This window comes from Phalangium opilio, unplaced genomic scaffold (assembly GCF_054372755.1).
Source record: "Phalangium opilio isolate 3A_F unplaced genomic scaffold, DU_Popi_V2 ptg000390l_1, whole genome shotgun sequence".
Classification (NCBI taxonomy): Eukaryota; Metazoa; Arthropoda; class Arachnida; order Opiliones; family Phalangiidae; genus Phalangium; species Phalangium opilio.
Genome location: NW_028324234.1, coordinates 6,301,133 through 6,315,743, shown reverse-complemented (window position 1 = coordinate 6,315,743; position 14,611 = coordinate 6,301,133). Strand labels below are relative to the sequence as shown.

General features: G+C 46.9%; 5 non-coding genes across 5 annotated transcripts; all 5 read right to left on the bottom strand.

Annotated features, from left to right (window-relative positions):
* Positions 1–2,276: 2,276 nt before the first annotated feature.
* TRNAD-GUC (transfer RNA aspartic acid (anticodon GUC)) lies at positions 2,277–2,349 on the bottom strand. The gene has a single exon. It is a non-coding gene; the product is annotated as a tRNA-Asp (tRNA).
* Positions 2,350–8,737: 6,388 nt separating this feature from the next.
* Positions 8,738–8,810, bottom strand: TRNAD-GUC (transfer RNA aspartic acid (anticodon GUC)). Its single transcript has one exon. It is a non-coding gene; the product is annotated as a tRNA-Asp (tRNA).
* A 3,159-nt stretch (positions 8,811–11,969) lies between these two features.
* TRNAD-GUC (transfer RNA aspartic acid (anticodon GUC)) lies at positions 11,970–12,042 on the bottom strand. Its single transcript has one exon. It is a non-coding gene; the product is annotated as a tRNA-Asp (tRNA).
* Positions 12,043–12,557: 515 nt separating this feature from the next.
* TRNAN-AUU (transfer RNA asparagine (anticodon AUU)) lies at positions 12,558–12,630 on the bottom strand. Its single transcript has one exon. It is a non-coding gene; the product is annotated as a tRNA-Asn (tRNA).
* A 74-nt stretch (positions 12,631–12,704) lies between these two features.
* TRNAI-GAU (transfer RNA isoleucine (anticodon GAU)) lies at positions 12,705–12,777 on the bottom strand. The gene has a single exon. It is a non-coding gene; the product is annotated as a tRNA-Ile (tRNA).
* Between the last annotated feature and the right edge of the window lie 1,834 nt (positions 12,778–14,611).

Below are 14,611 nucleotides of genomic sequence, written 5' to 3'. Positions count from 1 at the left end.
TCAGAAATAAAATGGTTGTCACGTATTGTGGAAAGGTTTTGACTTTTTACGCTACATCTGAGACCCCACAACACCTCTTCCGGGTGGGCTCGAACCACCAACCTTTCGATTAACAGCTGAACGCGCTAACCATTGCGCCACGGAAGCCCAAAAATTAAATTTTCGTCAGGTATTTTGGAAAAACTCTGACATTTTACGTTGCATCGGAGACATCACAACACCGCTCCCGGATGGGCTAGAACCTCCAACCTATTGGTTAACAGCCGAACGCGCTAACCATTGAGCCACGGAAGCTCAGAAATTAAATGGTTGTCAGGTATTGTTGAAAAGTTACGACTTTTCAAGCTACATCTGAGACCCCACAAAACCTCTCTCGTTTGGGCTCGAACCACCAACCTTTCGGTTAACAGCTGAACGCGCTGACCATTGCGCCACTGAAGCCCAAAAATTAAATGTTCGTCAGGTATTGTGGAAAAACTCCGACATTTTACGTTACATCTGAGACGTCACAACACTTCTCCCGGATGGGCTCGAACCATGAACCTATTGGTTAATAGCCGAACGCGCTAACCATTGCGCCACTGAAGCCCAAAAATTAAATTTTCGTCAGGTATTGAGGTAAAACTTTGACTTTTTACTTCACATCTGAGGCCTCACAACACCGCTCCCGGATGGGCTCGAACCACCAACCTTTCGGTTAACAGCCGAACGCGCTAACCATTCGCCACGGACGCCCAAAAATTAAATGGTCGTCAGGTATTGTGGAAAAACTTTTTCTATTTACGTTACATTTGAGATCCAAAAACACCGCTCCCGGGTGGGCTCGAACCACCAAGCTATTGGTTAACAGCCGAACGCGCTAACCATTGAGCCACGAAAGATCAGAAAGTAAATGGTTATCACGTATTATGGAAAAAGTTTGACTTTTCACGCTTCATCTGAGACCTCACAACACCTCTCCCGGGTGGGCTCGAATACCAACCTTTCGATTAACAGCTGAACCCGCTAACCATTGCGCCACGGAAGCCCAAAAATTAAATGCTCGTCAGGTATTGTGGAAAAACTCTGACATTTTACGTTACATCTGAGACGTCACAACACCGCTTCCGGGAGGGCTCGAACCACCAACCTTTCGGTTAACAGCTGAACGCGCTGACCATTGCGCCACTGAAGCCCAAAAATTAAATTTTCGTCAGGTATTGAGGTAAAACCTTGTCTTTTTACTTCACATCTGAGACCTCACAACACCGCTCCCGGATGGGCTCGAACCACCAACCTTTCGGTTAACAGCCGAACGCGCTAACCATTCGCCACGGACGCCCAAAAATTAAATGGTTGTCAGGTATTGTGGAAAAAATTTGGCTATTTACGTTACATTTGAGATCCAAAAACACCGCTCCCGGGTGGGCTCGAACCACCAACCTATTGGTTAACAGCCGAACGCGCTAACCATTGAGCCACGGAAGATCAGAAATTAAATGGTTGTCACGTATTGTGGAAAAGTTTTGACTTTTAACGCTACATCTGAGACCCCACAACACCTCTTCCGGGTGGGCTCAAACCACCAACCTTTCGATTAAGAGCTGGACGCGCTAATTACTGCGCCACGGAAGCCCAAAAATTAAATGTTCGTCAGGTATTGTGGAAAAACTCTGACATTTTACGTAACATCTGAGACGTCACAACACCGCTCCCGGATGGGCTCGAACCACCAACCTTTCGGTTAACAGCCGAACGCGCTAGCCATTGCGCCACGGACGCCCAAAAATTAAATGGTTGTCAGGTATTGTTGAAAAACTTTGGCTATTTACGTTACATTTGAGATCCAAAAACACCGCTCCCGGGTGGGCTCGAACCACCAAGCTATTGGTTAACAGCCGAACGCGCTAACCATTGAGCCACGAAAGATCAGAAAATAATTGGTTATCACGTATTATGGAAAAAGTTTGACTTTTCACGCTACATCTGAGACCTCACAACACCTCTCCCGGGTGGGCTCGAACCAATAACCTTACGATTAACAGCTGAACGCGCTAACCATTGCGCCACGGAAGCCCAAAAATTAAATGCTCGTCAGGTATTGTGGAAAAACTCTGACATTTTACGTTACATCTGAGACGTCACAACACCGCTCCCGGGAGGGCTCGAACCACCAACCTTTCGGTTAACAGCTGAACGCGCTGACCATTGCGCCACTGAAGCCCAAAAATTAAATTTTCGTCAGGTATTGAGGTAAAACTTTGACTTTTTACTTCACATCCTAGACCTCACAACACCGCTCCCGGATGGGCTCCAACCACCAACCTTTCGATTGACAGCCGAACGCTCTAACCATTGAGCCACGGAAGCTCAGAAATAAAATGGTTGTCACGTATTGTGGAAAGGTTTTGACTTTTTACGCTACATCTGAGACCCCACAACACCTCTTCCGGGTGGGCTCGAACCACCAACCTTTCGATTAACAGCTGAACGCGCTAACCATTGCGCCACGGAAGCCCAAAAATTAAATTTTCGTCAGGTATTTTGGAAAAACTCTGACATTTTACGTTGCATCGGAGACATCACAACACCGCTCCCGGATGGGCTAGAACCTCCAACCTATTGGTTAACAGCCGAACGCGCTAACCATTGAGCCACGGAAGCTCAGAAATTAAATGGTTGTCAGGTATTGTTGAAAAGTTACGACTTTTCAAGCTACATCTGAGACCCCACAAAACCTCTCTCGTTTGGGCTCGAACCACCAACCTTTCGGTTAACAGCTGAACGCGCTGACCATTGCGCCACTGAAGCCCAAAAATTAAATGTTCGTCAGGTATTGTGGAAAAACTCCGACATTTTACGTTACATCTGAGACTTCACAACACTTCTCCAAGATGGGCTCGAACCATGAACCTATTGGTTAATAGCCGAACGCGCTAACCATTGCGCCACTGAAGCCCAAAAATTAAATTTTCGTCAGGTATTGAGGTAAAACTTTGACTTTTTACTTCACATCTGAGGCCTCACAACACCGCTCCCGGATGGGCTCGAACCACCAACCTTTCGGTTAACAGCCGAACGCGCTAACCATTCGCCACGGACGCCCAAAAATTAAATGGTCGTCAGGTATTGTGGAAAAACTTTGGCTATTTACGTTACATTTGAGATCCAAAAACACCGCTCCCGGGTGGGCTCGAACCACCAAGCTATTGGTTAACAGCCGAACGCGCTAACCATTGAGCCACGAAAGATCAGAAAGTAAATGGTTATCACGTATTATGGAAAAAGTTTGACTTTTCACGCTTCATCTGAGACCTCACAACACCTCTCCCGGGTGGGCTCGAATACCAACCTTTCGATTAACAGCTGAACCCGCTAACCATTGCGCCACGGAAGCCCAAAAATTAAATGCTCGTCAGGTATTGTGGAAAAACTCTGACATTTTACGTTACATCTGAGACGTCACAACACCGCTCCCGGGAGGGCTCGAACCACCAACCTTTCGGTTAACAGCTGAACGCGCTGACCATTGCGCCACTGAAGCCCAAAAATTAAATTTTCGTCAGGTATTGAGGTAAAACCTTGTCTTTTTACTTCACATCTGAGACCTCACAACACCGCTCCCGGATGGGCTCGAACCACCAACCTTTCGGTTAACAGCCGAACGCGCTAACCATTCGCCACGGACGCCCAAAAATTAAATGGTTGTCAGGTATTGTGGAAAAAATTTGGCTATTTACGTTACATTTGAGATCCAAAAACACCGCTCCCGGGTGGGCTCGAACCACCAACCTATTGGTTAACAGCCGAACGCGCTAACCATTGAGCCACGGAAGATCACAAATTAAATGGTTGTCACGTATTGTGGAAAAGTTTTGACTTTTAACGCTACATCTGAGACCCCACAACACCTCTTCCGGTGGGCTCGAACCACCAACCTTTCGATTAAGTGCTCGACGCGCTAATTTTTGCGCCACGGAAGGCCAAAAATTAAATGTTCGTCAGGTATTGTGGAAAAACTCTGACATTTTACGTAACATCTGAGACGTCACAACACCGCTCCCGGATGGGCTCGAACCACCAACCTTTCGGTTAACAGCCGAACGCGCTAGCCATTGCGCCACGGACGCCCAAAAATTAAATGGTTGTCAGGTTTTGTTGAAAAGTTACGACTTTTCACGCTACATCTGAGACCCCACAAAACCTCTCTTTTGGGCTCGAACCACCAACCTTTCGGTTAACAGCTGAACGCGCTAACCATTGCGCCACGGAAGCCCAAAAATTAAATGGTCGTCAGGTATTGTGGAAAAACTTTGGCTATTTACGTTACATTTGAGATCCAAAAACACCGTTCCCGGGTGGGCTCGAACCACCAAGCTAATGGTTAACAGCCGAACGCGCTAACCATTGAGCCACGAAAGATCAGAAAATAAATGGTTATCACGTATTATGGAAAAAGTTTGACTTTTCACGCTACATCTGAGACCTCACAACACCTCTCCCGGGTGGGCTCGAACCACCAACCTTTCGATTAACAGCTGAACGCGCTAACCATTGCGCCACGGAAGCCCAAAAAATAAATGCTCGTCAGGTATTGAGGTAAAACTTTGACTTTTTACTTCACATCCGAGACCTCACAACACCGCTCCCGGATGGGCTAGAACCACCAACCTATTGGTTAACAACCGAACGCGCTAACCATTGAGCCACGGAATCTCAGAAATTAAATGGTTGTCAGGTATTGTTGAAAAGTTACGACTTTTCACGCTACATCTGAGACCCCACAAAACCTCTCTCGTTTGGGCTCGAACCACCAACCTTTCGGTTAACAGCTGAACGCGCTGACCATTGCGCCACTGAAGCCCAAAAATTAAATGTTCGTCAGGTATTGTGGAAAAATTCTGACATTTTACGTTACATCTGAGACGTCACAACACTTCTCCCGGATGGGCTCGAACCACCAACCTATTGGTTAATAGCCGAACGCGCTAACCATTGCGCCACTGAAGCCCAAAAATTAAATTTTCGTCAGGTATTGAGGTAAAACTTTGACTTTTTACTTCACATCTGAGGCCTCACAACACCGCTCCCGGATGGGCTCGAACCACCAACCTTTCGGTTAACAGCCGAATGCGCTAACCATTCGCCACGGACGCCCAAAAATTAAATGGTCGTCAGGTATTGTGGAAAAACTTTGGCTATTTACGTTACATTTGAGATCCAAAAACACCGCTCCCGGGTGGGCTCGAACCACCAACCTATTGGTTAACAGCCGAACGCGCTAACCATTGAGCCACGAAAGCTCAGAAAATAAATGGTTGTCACGTATTGTGGAAAGGTTTTGACTTTTTACGCTACATATGAGACCCAACAACACCTCTCCCGGGTGGGCTCGAACCACCAACCTTTCGATTAACAGCTGAACGCGCTAACCATTGCGCCACGCAAGCCCAAAAATTAAATGTTCGTCAGGTATTGTGGAAAAACTCTGACATTTTACGTTACATCTGAGACGTCACAACACTTCTCCCGGATAGGCTCGAACCACCAACCAATTGGTTAACAGCCGAACGCGCTAACCATTGAGCCACAGAAGCTCAGAAATTAAATGGTTGTTAGGTTTTGTGGATAAGTTATGACTTTTTACGTTACATCTGAGACCCTACAACACCTCTCCCAGGTGGGCTCGAACCACCATCCTTTCGGTTAACAGCCGAACGCGCTAACCATTGCGCCAAGGAAGCCCAAAAATTAAATGGTTGTCACGTATTGTGGAAAAGTTTTGACTTTTAACGCTACATCTGAGACCCCACAACACCTCTTCCAGGTGGGCTCGAACCACCAACCTTTCGATTAAGAGCTGGACGCGCTAATTACTGCGCCACGGAAGCCCAAAAATTAAATGTTCGTCAGGTATTGTGGAAAAACTCTGACATTTTACGTAACATCTGAGACGTCACAACACCGCTCCCGGATGGGCTCGAACCACCAACCTTTCGGTTAACAGCCGAACGCGCTAGCCATTGTGCCACGGACGCCCAAAAATTAAATGGTTGTCAGGTATTGTTGAAAAGTTACGACTTTTCACGCTACATCTGAGACCCCACAAATCCTCTCTCGTGTGGGCTCGAACCACCAACCTTTCGGTTAACAGCTGAACGCTCTAACCATTGCGCCACGGAAGCCCAAAAATTAAATGGTCGTCAGGTATTGTAGAAAAACTTTGGCTATTTACGTTACATTTGAGATCCAAAAACACCGCTCCCGGGTGGGCTCGAACCACCAACCTATTGGTTAACAGCCGAACGCGCTAACCATTGAGCCACGAAAGCTCAGAAAATAAATGGTTGTCACGTATTGTGGAAAAGTTTTGACTTTTTACGCTACATATGAGACCCAACAACACCTCTCCCGGGTGGGCTCGAACCACCAACCTTTCGATTAACAGCTGAACGCGCTAACCATTGCGCCACGCAAGCCCAAAAATTAAATGTTCGTCAGGTATTGTGGAAAAACTCTGACATTTTACGTTATATCTGAGACGTCACAACACTTCTCCCGGATAGGCTCGAACCACCAACCAATTGGTTAACAGCCGAACGCGCTAACCATTGAGCCACAGAAGCTCAGAAATTAAATGGTTGTTAGGTTTTGTGGATAAGTTATGACTTTTTACGTTACATCTGAGACCCTACAACACCTCTCCCAGGTGGGCTCGAACCACCATCCTTTCGGTTAACAGCCGAACGCGCTAACCATTGCGCCAAGGAAGCCCAAAAATTAAATGGTTGTCACGTATTGTGGAAAAATTTTGACTTTTAACGCTACATCTGAGACCCCACAACACCTCTTCCGGGTGGGCTCGAACCACCAACCTTTCGATTAAGAGCTGGACGCGCTAATTACTGCGCCACGGAAGCCCAAAAATTAAATGTTCGTCAGGTATTGTGGAAAAACTCTGACATTTTACGTAACATCTGAGACGTCACAACACCGCTCCCGGATGGGCTCGAACCACCAACCTTTCGGTTAACAGCCGAACGCGCTAGCCATTGCGCCACGGACGCCCAAAAATTAAATGGTTGTCAGGTATTGTTGAAAAGTTACGACTTTTCACGCTACATCTGAGACCCCACAAATCCTCTCTCGTTTGGGCTCGAACCACCAACCTTTCGGTTAACAGCTGAACGCACTAACCATTGCGCCACGGAAGCCCAAAAATTAAATGGTCGTCAGGTATTGTAGAAAAACTTTGGCTATTTACGTTACATTTGAGATCCAAAAACACCGCTCCCGGGTGGGCTCGAACCACCAACCTATTGGTTAACAGCCGAACGCGCTAACCATTGAGCCACGAAAGCTCAGAAAATAAATGGTTGTCACGTATTGTGGAAAAGTTTTGACTTTTTACGCTACATATGAGACCCAACAACACCTCTCCCGGGTGGGCTCGAACCACCAACCTTTCGATTAACAGCTGAACGCGCTAACCATTGCGCCACGCAAGCCCAAAAATTAAATGTTCGTCAGGTATTGTGGAAAAACTCTGACATTTTACGTTACATCTGAGACGTCACAACACTTCTCCCGGATAGGCTCGAACCACCAACCAATTGGTTAACAGCCGAACGCGCTAACCATTGAGCCACAGAAGCTCAGAAATTAAATGGTTGTTAGGTTTTGTGGATAAGTTATGACTTTTTACGTTACATCTGAGACCCTACAACACCTCTCCCAGGTGGGCTCGAACCACCATCCTTTCGGTTAACAGCCGAACGCGCTAACCATTGCGCCAAGGAAGCCCAAAAATTAAATGGTTGTCACGTATTGTGGAAAAGTTTTGACTTTTAACGCTACATCTGAGACCCCACAACACCTCTTCCGGGTGGGCTCGAACCACCAACCTTTCGATTAACAGCTGAACGCGCTAACCATTGCGCCACGGAAGCCCAAAAATTAAATGTTCGTCAGGTATTGTGGAAAAACTCTCACATTTTACGTTACATCTAAGACGTCACAACACCGCTCCCGGGAGGGCTCGAACAACCAACCTTTCGGTTAACAGCTGAACGCGCTGACCATTGCGCCACTGAAGCCCAAAAATTAAATGTTCGTCAGGTATTGTGGAAAAGTTACGACTTTTCAAGCTACATCTGAGACCCCACAAAACCTCTCTCGTTTGGGCTCGAACCACCAACCTTTCGGTTAACAGCTGAACGCGCTGACCATTGCGCCACTGAAGCCCAAAAATTAAATGGTCGTCAGGTATTGTAGAAAAACTTTGGCTATTTACGTTACATTTGAGATCCAAAAACACCGCTCCCGGATGGGCTCGAACCACCAGGCTATTGGTTAACAGCCTAACGCGCTAACCATTGAGCCACGAAAGATCAGAAAATAAATGGTTATCACGTATTATGGAATAATTTTAACTTTTCACGCTACATCTGAGACCTCACAACACCTCTCCCGGGTGTGCTCGAACCACCAACCTTTCGATTAACAGCTGAACGCGCTAACCATTGCGCCACGGAAGCCCAAAAATTAAATGCTCGTCAGGTATTGTGGAAAAACTCTGATATTTTACGTTACATCTGAGACGTCACAACACCGCTCCCGGGAGGGCTCGAACCACCAACCTTTCGGTTAACAGCTGAACGCGCTGACCATTGCGCCACTGAAGCCCAAAAATTAAATTTTCGTCAGGTATTGACGTAAAACTTTGACTTTTTACTTCACATCCGAGACCTCACAACACCGCTCCCGGATGGGCTCGAACCACCAACCTTTCGAATGACAGCCGAACGCGGTAACCATTGAGCCACGGAAGCTCAGAAATGAAATGGTTGTCACGTATTGTGGAAAAGTTTTGACTTTTTACGCTACATCTGAGACCCCACAAAACCTCTTCCGGGCGGGCTCGAACCACCAACCCTTCGATTAACAGCTGAACGCGCTAACCATTGCGCCACGGCAGCCCAAAAGTTAAATGTTCGTCAGGTGTTGTGGAAAAACTCTGACATTTTACGTTACATCTGAGACGTCACAACACCGCTCCCGGGAGGGCTCGAACCACCAACCTTTCGGTTAACAGCTGAACGCGCTGACCATTGCGCCACTGAAGCCCAAAAATTAAATTTTCGTCAGGTATTGAGGTAAAACCTTGACATTTTACTTCTCATCTGAGACCTCACAACACCGCTCCCGGATGGGCTCGAACCACCAACCTTTCGGTTAACAGCCGAACGCGCTAACCATTCGCCACGGACGCCCAAAAATTAAATGGTCGTCAGGTATTGTGGAAAAACTTTGGCTATTTACGTTACATTTGAGATCCAAAAACACCGCTCCCGGGTGGGCTCGAACCACCATCCTATTGGTTAACAGCCGAACGCGCTAACCATTGAGCCACGGAAGATCAGAAATTAAATGGTTGTCACGTATTGTGGAAAAGTTTTGACTTTTAACGCTACATCTGAGATCCCACAACACCTCTTCCGGGTGGGCTCAAACCACCAACCTTTCGATTAAGAGCTGGACGCGCTAATTACTGCGCCACGGAAGCCCAAAAATTAAATGTTCCCCAGGTATTGTGGAAAAACTCTGACATTTTACGTAACATCTGAGACGTCACAACACCGCTCCCGGATGGGCTCGAACCACCAACCTTTCGGTTAACAGCCGAACGCGCTAGCCATTGCGCCACGGACGCCCAAAAATTAAATGGTTGTCAGGTATTGTTGAAAAGTTACGACTTTTCACGCTACATCTGAGACCCCACAAATCCTCTCTCGTTTGGGCTCGAACCACCAACCTTTCGGTTAACAGCTGAACGCACTAACCATTGCGCCACGGAAGCCCAAAAATTAAATGGTCGTCAGGTATTGTAGAAAAACTTTGGCTATTTACGTTACATTTGAGATCCAAAAACACCGCTCCCGGGTGGGCTCGAACCACCAACCTATTGGTTAACAGCCGAACGCGCTAACCATTGAGCCACGAAAGCTCAGAAAATAAATGGTTGTCACGTATTGTGGAAAAGTTTTGACTTTTTACGCTACATATGAGACCCAACAACACCTCTCCCGGGTGGGCTCGAACCACCAACCTTTCGATTAACAGCTGAACGCGCTAACCATTGCGCCACGCAAGCCCAAAAATTAAATGTTCGTCAGGTATTGTGGAAAAATTCTGACATTTTACGTTACATCTGAGACGTCACAACACTTCTCCCGGATGGGCTCGAACCACCAACCTATTGGTTAATAGCCGAACGCGCTAACCATTGCGCCACTGAAGCCCAAAAATTAAATTTTCGTCAGGTATTGAGGTAAAACTTTGACTTTTTACTTCACATCTGAGGCCTCACAACACCGCTCCCGGATGGGCTCGAACCACCAACCTTTCGGTTAACAGCCGAATGCGCTAACCATTCGCCACGGACGCCCAAAAATTAAATGGTCGTCAGGTATTGTGGAAAAACTTTGGCTATTTACGTTACATTTGAGATCCAAAAACACCGCTCCCGGGTGGGCTCGAACCACCAACCTATTGGTTAACAGCCGAACGCGCTAACCATTGAGCCACGAAAGCTCAGAAAATAAATGGTTGTCACGTATTGTGGAAAGGTTTTGACTTTTTACGCTACATATGAGACCCAACAACACCTCTCCCGGGTGGGCTCGAACCACCAACCTTTCGATTAACAGCTGAACGCGCTAACCATTGCGCCACGCAAGCCCAAAAATTAAATGTTCGTCAGGTATTGTGGAAAAACTCTGACATTTTACGTTACATCTGAGACGTCACAACACTTCTCCCGGATAGGCTCGAACCACCAACCAATTGGTTAACAGCCGAACGCGCTAACCATTGAGCCACAGAAGCTCAGAAATTAAATGGTTGTTAGGTTTTGTGGATAAGTTATGACTTTTTACGTTACATCTGAGACCCTACAACACCTCTCCCAGGTGGGCTCGAACCACCATCCTTTCGGTTAACAGCCGAACGCGCTAACCATTGCGCCAAGGAAGCCCAAAAATTAAATGGTTGTCACGTATTGTGGAAAAGTTTTGACTTTTAACGCTACATCTGAGACCCCACAACACCTCTTCCGGGTGGGCTCGAACCACCAACCTTTCGATTAACAGCTGAACGCGCTAACCATTGCGCCACGGAAGCCCAAAAATTAAATGTTCGTCAGGTATTGTGGAAAAACTCTCACATTTTACGTTACATCTGAGACGTCACAACACCGCTCCCGGGAGGGCTCGAACAACCAACCTTTCGGTTAACAGCTGAACGCGCTGACCATTGCGCCACTGAAGCCCAAAAATTAAATGTTCGTCAGGTATTGTGGAAAAGTTACGACTTTTCAAGCTACATCTGAGACCCCACAAAACCTCTCTCGTTTGGGCTCGAACCACCAACCTTTCGGTTAACAGCTGAACGCGCTGACCATTGCGCCACTGAAGCCCAAAAATTAAATGGTCGTCAGGTATTGTAGAAAAACTTTGGCTATTTACGTTACATTTGAGATCCAAAAACACCGCTCCCGGATGGGCTCGAACCACCAAGCTATTGGTTAACAGCCTAACGCGCTAACCATTGAGCCACGAAAGATCAGAAAATAAATGGTTATCACGTATTATGGAATAATTTTAACTTTTCACGCTACATCTGAGACCTCACAACACCTCTCCCGGGTGTGCTCGAACCACCAACCTTTCGATTAACAGCTGAACGCGCTAACCATTGCGCCACGGAAGCCCAAAAATTAAATGCTCGTCAGGTATTGTGGAAAAACTCTGACATTTTACGTTACATCTGAGACGTCACAACACCGCTCCCGGGAGGGCTCGAACCACCAACCTTTCGGTTAACAGCTGAACGCGCTGACCATTGCGCCACTGAAGCCCAAAAATTAAATTTTCGTCAGGTATTGACGTAAAACTTTGACTTTTTACTTCACATCCGAGACCTCACAACACCGCTCCCGGATGGGATCGAACCACCAACCTTTCGATTGACAGCCGAACGCGCTAACCATTGAGCCACGGAAGCTCAGAAATTAAATGGTTGTCACGTATTGTGGAAAAGTTTTGACTTTTTACGCTACATCTGAGACCCCACAACACCTCTTCCGGGTGGGCTCGAACCACCAACCTTTCGATTAACAGCTGAACGCGCTAACCATTGCGCCACGGAAGCCCAAAAATTAAATGTTCGTCAGGTATTGTGGAAAAACTCTGACATTTTACGTTACATCTGAGACATCACAACACCGCTCCCGGATGGGCTAGAACCTCCAACCTATAGGTTAACAGCCGAACGCGCTAACCATTGAGCCACGGAAGCTCAGAAATTAAATGGTTGTCAGGTATTGTTGAAAAGTTACGACTTTTCAAGCTACATCTGAGACCCCACAAAACCTCTCTCGTTTGGGCTCGAACCACCAACCTTTCGGTTAACAGCTGAACGCGCTGACCATTGCGCCACTGAAGCCCAAAAATTAAATGTTCGTCAGGTATTGTGGAAAAACTCCGACATTTTACGTTACATCTGAGACGTCACAACACTTCTCCCGGATGGGCTCGAACCACCAACCTATTGGTTAATAGCCGAACGCGCTAACCATTGCGCCACGGAAGCCCAAAATTTAAATGGTCGTCAGGTGCTGTGGAAAAACTATGACATTTTACGTTACATCTGAGACCTCACAACACCGCTCCCGGATGGGCTCGAACCACCAACCTATTGGTTATCAGCCGAACGCGCTAACCATTGAGCCACGGAAGCTCAGTAATTAATTGGTTGTCAGGTATTGTGGAGAAACTCAGACTTTTTACATTATATCTGAGACCCCACAAAACGCTCCCGGAGGGGCTCGAACCACCAACCTTTTGAATAACAGCTGAGCGCACTAACCATTGCGCCACGGAAGCCCAAAAATTAAATGTTCGTTAGGTATTGTGGAAAAACTCTGACTTTTCACGTTACATCTGAGACACCACAAAACGCTCCCGGGTGGGCTCGAACCACCAAACTTTCGGTTCGTCAGTTATTGTGGAAAACCTTTGACTTTTTACGTTACATCTGAGACCTCACAACACCGCTCCCAGATGGGCTCGAACCACCAACCTATTGGTTATCAGCCGAACGCGCTAACCATTGAGCCACGGAAGCTCAGTAATTAATTGGTTGTCAGGTATTGTGGAGAAACTCTGACTTTTTACATTATATCTGAGACCCCACAAAACGCTCCCGGAGGGGCTCGAACCACCAACCTTTTGAATAACAGCTGAGCGCACTAACCATTGCGCCAAGGAAGCCCAAAAATTAAATGTTCGTCAGGTATTGTGGAAAAACTCTGACTTTTCACGTTACATCTGAGACACCACAAAACGCTCCCGGATGGGCTCGAACCACCAAACTTTCGGTTCGTCAGTTATTGTGGAAAACGTTTGACTTTTTACGTTACATCTGAGACCTCACAACACCGCTCCCAGATGGGCTCGAACCACCAACCTATTGGTTAACAGCCGAACGCGCTACCCATTGAGCCACGGAAGTTCAGAAATTAAATGTTTTTCCCGTATTGTGAAAAAGTTTTGACTTTTTACGCTACATCTGAGACCCCAAAACACCTCTCCTGGTTGGGCTCGAAACACCAACCTTTCGGTTAACTGCTGAACGCGCTAACCATTGCGCCACGGAAGCCCAAATATTAAATGGTCGTCAGGTATTGTGGAAAAACCTCGACTTTTTACGTCACATCTGAGACATCACAACACCGCTCCCGGGTACGCTCGAACCACCAACCTTTTGAATAACAGTTGAGCACGCTAACCATTGCGCCACGGAAGCCCAAAAATTAAATGTTCGTCAGGTATTGTGGAAAAACTCTGACTTTTTACGTCACATCTGAGACCTCACAACACCGCTCCTGGATGGGCACGAACCACCAACCTTTCGGTTCATAGCCGAACGCGCTAACCAATGCGCCACGGAAACCCAAAAATTCAATCGTCGTCAGGTATTGTGGAAAAACTTTGGTTTTTACGTTACATTACAGATCCCACAACACCGCTCCCGGGTGGGCTCGAACCACCAACCTTTCGATTAACAGCTGGACGCGCTAATTATTGCGCCACGGAAGCCCAAAAATGAAATGTTCGTCAGGTATTGTGGAAAAACTCTGACATTTTACGTAACATCTGAGACGTCACAACACCGCTCCCGGATGGGCTCGAACCACCAACCTCTCGGTTAACAGCCGAACGCGCTAACCATTGCGCCACGGACGCCCAAAAATGAAATGTTCGTCAGGTATTGAGGTAAAACTTAGGCTATTTACGTTACATTTGAGATCCCAAAACACCGCTCCCGGGTGGGCTCGAACCACCAACCTATTGGTTAAAAGCCGAACGCGCTAACAATTGAGCCACGGAAGCTCAGAAAATAAATGGTTATCACGTATTATGGAAAAAGTTTGACTTTTCACGCTACATCTGAGACCTCACAACACCGCTCCCGGATGGGCTCGAACCACCAACCTTTCGATTAACAGCCGAACGCGCTAACCATTCGCCACGGACGCCCAAAAATTAAATGGTCGTCAGGTATTGTGGAA